Here is a 5,250-nt window from a genome sequence, read left to right as displayed (position 1 = left end):
TTGGGAAAAGTTGTTTTCTTTGTATTGAATTGAGCAAATTATTCAATATAGACTGGTTGAATAAGCTGAACCATGTATTAGATCCAAGTATGAAGAAGAAAAATATTGAATAGAAGAAATATAAGCTATTTCCCTTAAGAGTTCTTTAGAATTAGTGCTTTCATCAGGGGCACAGTTATGCCTTATAAAGGTAACAGCCTAGAGAACTAGTTAGAGGGACTTAGTCATTAGGATACCTTATGAACAGAGAATACAAACCAGTGGAGTTAAGATAGATCAACCAACCAATAAGCATTTATCAAGAATGTGCAAAGTACTATGTGAATAGCTGGAGACATAAAGAGAAAACGAAATAGTTCCTGAACTCAAGTGGCTTCCATTCTTTCCTACCCTTCATTTTTAGTTTGCCCCTTATGTCTCTTTCCCTGACCCATCTCAGAGAATCCATTCACATAGCAAATTTTAAGAGAATGAAAAAATCAGGAAAATTAATCAATACACTGAAAAAAACTAATTCTTTATAGAATGCTCTTTTCTTGTGGAACCCTACCCTCCTGCAAAGAAAGTGGAGGGAAGTGTCTTTTCATATCTCTCTGTGGTTAAATTTACTCTTTTAAATTTCACAATATTAAATTCTAATTGTCTTATGGTGTTTTTTCTATTTATATTGTTATAAAATCACCACCATCGAAATATATTGATTTGCAAAGCACTTTATTTTTGTTAATTCAATTGACGCTAACTTGCATTTAAATCTCATTTCAATATTCCTTCTTTGAGTTCCAAATCCAGAACTCTACCTCTCTGTCAGATGCACTAACCTGTGTTTCCCTATTGCCCTTCAAAATCGTTATGCAAAAAAATGAACTCATCATCTTGTGCCTTAAACATATTTTTAAATCTTTATCACTTAGGTTTTTCAACTTTAAGATTAGTCTTCAAGTCTTCTCTTTCTTTGCCATACTTATTTCTAAACCTTTATAAAATCCTATTGATTTTATCTCTGCAATAACTTTTATATCCAAATTCTATTTCTCCATTCATAATGTCCACTCAGCTTGCCTAAATATCATATTTTATTTGCATAAATATGAATTTATTTGCATAATACAAAATGTAATAGAATGATCCTTGACAATTTACTTGTCTAAGTCATAAGTCTGGTTTTAAGAACAACACTTCCTGAGTTGTGCTTGTCTAAGTGCACTTGAATAGGGCATAGGTTTGCCCAAAAAGAAAGGAAAAACTGGTTTGCCTCAAAATTCTGAGACATGTGCTCATTTTGAATATTACAAGTTGATGCATGTGGGGGGGGAGAGCATAGTATCTCAGAGTGATTTGTTTACAAGAAATGAAAAACTTTTAGTATAAAAGATGAAAACTAGAATTGTGTTGTGAATATGGCACCAACATAACTTATGTGATCATTTGTCTATGAAATAGCAAGGAAGTTTAGAATATAAAGCCAAAAGACCAAGGAATAGATTTTTAGAACTGTGTCAACTCTGCTTGAAACTGCAGTTATCAATGAAAATTAAGTCTAGCTGAGCAAATAAAAAAGACAGACTGGAACAGATTTGATTGAGACATTGTGTTCAGTGAGGTGTTAGTCAATCACAATATACTCAGTTTAGCAATGTAAACATTTAATACAGATAATGCCATTATCCCTTCCACATAGCAGGGATTGAAGGTGCAGTGCCCCTGTGACCTGGAAAACCTGCTTAAATTTTTTGATCTCCATTTATACTGGATATGAAGCTTGAATTTTTTTTTTCTTTTATCAGGTATTTACAGTACCTTGTTATAAAATTTGAGTTAACTATTTGGTCATAGTCTCTGTTTTATCTGCTGATCTTCATGCTGTGTTGTAGCTTGACAAAACTCCACCAAAATTCCCATTTAGTTTCTTATACTAACTTGTGATATATTGAAATTGTCATGGGAAAGGGATAGTTACTTTTATCAATGAACTTCATGGGAAGTTTCTGAGTAAAAACACAACAACAATAATGTATATAGTTATGACATAGTTATAACATGGATTTTCTTCACTTATGTATTTTTATGCCAGTTATCTATAGGTGTTTACTCACTTTTCTCCATAGAGTGCATTGGTAGGAGAAGATGACGCAGATTAATGTGTGGATTGTAATCTATTATTTGTGCATTTATTTTTAATATATGAATACCTATGTCAAAATTTTTATTGTTTGATTATATTATTGGCAAAGGAAACAATAAAAGGTTGTGATCACTTTTAAGAAGATTAATAATAAATGACAAGGAGATTCAGATTTTATTTTCTTTCTGTTTATCATTAAAGAAGAGTAATCCTTAGATCTCTATGGCCAGACAAAAAAAAATGTTTAATAGGGAAATAAATCTGTACCTAAGTAAGGATACACTTAAAGTCAATAATGTCAAATAAAGAATATTCCAAAAAATTGACAGATGACATTCTTGATCTATTCTCAAGAATGTTTGAAAATAATTGAGAATGAAAGCCGATGGTGTGGAGAACTGGAGATCAGAAAATGTTCTAGGTTTTTAAATTTTTTTTTAAAAATAAGAGAGCAGAATTTTCAAAATTCTAGAGAGATGAGCTGGACTTAATTCCTGGCAAAATTTCTATAGTGGATTATTAAAAACACGGTTTTTAAACATTTAGAGGAAAGTAGAGATTAGTAAGAGACAGAATGTTTTCAAAAATGAGAAATTATTATAGAGTAATATCATTCCCTATACAAAAAAAGATTGTTAGACTGAAAGATCATGGCAAAGTCAAAGACAAGTAAACCTAGATTTCAGAAGATCAAAAGAAAACCTTTAGATAAGATGGAGATCCAGGGGCTAAATGAGAAGACAGGTACATTTAACATTTGTAGAAATTCCAGACTATAAAAAGAGACATTAATGATCTGATATCTTGGAAGTTGATCTTTAATGGATTCCCCCAAGGTATATCTTTAATCCTATGCTACTTAAACTTTTTATCAATGACCAAAATAAAATCATAAATGACATTCTTGTCAAATTTGCCAGCCACAAAAAAGCTAGAAGGCATGGCTAACATGTTGGGATAACAAATTCAGGCTATAGATTAGATGGATGGTCAAAGTATAAGAAGGCAAAAATGAATAGGGATAAATGCAGATTAAAAGAATCATTTTCATTAGTACAGGATTGGGAAAAGCAAAGAAAGACAAGAGTTCATGGGGAAAAAATCTTTAGATTTCAACTAATTTCCAATTAAATAAAATTCAGCAATGAAATATGACAGGTAATCAAAAGAGTTCACATTACCTTTGACTGGATTCAGAAAGGTATACTGGTCAGATAGTGTGAGGTGGTAGCATTGCCCTGATCTAATCACACCTATAATTACGATAACAGATCCAAGTGCTACTTTTTAAGAAGGATATGAAAAAATCAAAAGGTGATTCAGAAAAAAAAGAGATTGGAACCCACAAAGGAGATTTGAAGGAACCAAAGGTGTTTTGCTTAAAGAAGGTAAAACAGAGTGCAATCACAATAGCCTGCCTTAAAGTATTTGAAATGCTGTCATAAAAGAATTAGATTTATTCTGCTTAGCCTCAGGAGACACAAGGAGCTGTGGATGAAAGTTAGAGAGTCAGATTAATGCATATTTGAAGGAAAATCTTAACAATTAGAACTTTCTAAAAGTGGCTGTCTTGAGAATTAGTTGGATTGATCATCTTCATAATAATCCTGGGGGGTCCATTTTGGAGGGTTTGTTGAACACATCCCTATTCATTTATATAGTGGATTGACTGAACTCAGGTATCTTTAACCTCTGAAGGACTGTTGGTGAAGATGAAGTTTTGAGACAGAAGACTTAAAATTGTTTCTTTGAAGGGTATGATAGGGAGTCAATCCAAAATTAATGAAATTTATTATTAGTCAAATTGAGCTTTGCTAATGAATATAGGAGAGGAGAAACAAAAGCAGAAGCACTGTTTCTGAGTATGTTGTCAAAGTGGAGGAGCCCTCAGGGAATATCATAGAATAGAAATATTTCTGTACTGGAAGTCATAAAACTATGTCTTTATAGTCCAGAGTTTGCCACTACGTAGCTTTGAAATCTTGGGCGACTGACTTTTTTTGAGGACAGGGAACATCTAGATTTCTTATCAGTGAAGTAAAAATATCTCGATTTAATTACTATTATTCTTTCAGTTCTGATATTCCATAGAATGAGATGCAGTAAGCTGCCATACAAATGTCAAGTTTAGAATGATGATATAGATTGTGACAGACAGAAGCATAGATAAAAATCCATTATCTCTCCTACTCTTAGGCAAGCAATTGCCACCTGCTCTTCTCCATAGCTCTATATCTTCTTTCTCTTCTAGTTAGTTATTTTCATCTCTATCTAACTAGTAATCAGCAGAAAGTTGGGTTGAGTGATACCCCATATCCTGTTTTGTCCAGTAATGTCTTTGAGTTTTCCTTCCTTTAATAATCATAATATATTGAGAATCTGATGGAGCTCTGATTCAATAGAAAGTCAGTATCTGTTAGATAGGGTAACTAGTCCTCATAGTTTTCAGGTTTTAAGGATAAAATGTGGTACCTAGCTTCCATTATCCATAATCAGTCTCCATGAAAAGCATGAAGGAGTCAATGCTTACAGATAAAATGGGTAAGTCAGGTGGGCTCACCTTAGGGTTGGTAGGCTGCCCTCCACTGCTCCAAGGGATACTAAAATATCTTCCAACAAGCTACCTTGTATTCATTTTATATGTATTCTGCATATACTTTTATATTTTAAAAATATTTTATTTGTTTTTCAACTACATGCAATTATAGTTTTTACCAACCATTTTTTGCAAATTTTAAGCTTTACATTTTTCTCCCTCTCTTCATTCCCTCTCCTCCCCCTGACAGAAAGCAATCTGATATAGGCTCTTCATTTATAACCATGCTAATTATAGATCCATATTGAACATGTTGTGAAGAAAAGACACAAATCCAAACAGAAGAAAGAAAGAACAGCTAGGTGGTGCAGTGGATAGAGCACCAGGTCTGGAGTCAGGAGGACCTGAGTTCAAATCTCATTTCACACACTTAGTTATTACCTAGCTGTGTGACCTTGGGCAGGTCACCTGACCACATTGCCTTGTCAAAATAAGAACATGTGGGGAAGAAAGAAAACATTTGGGAGAAAATAATGATAAAATACACAAGACAACTTTTAAAAATGGAGGATGATGAGTTTTGGTCTTC

The sequence above is a fragment of the Macrotis lagotis genome, chromosome 1 (genome assembly GCF_037893015.1).
Source record: "Macrotis lagotis isolate mMagLag1 chromosome 1, bilby.v1.9.chrom.fasta, whole genome shotgun sequence".
Classification (NCBI taxonomy): domain Eukaryota; kingdom Metazoa; phylum Chordata; class Mammalia; order Peramelemorphia; family Peramelidae; genus Macrotis; species Macrotis lagotis.
Note: the sequence above shows the minus strand (reverse complement) of the source record.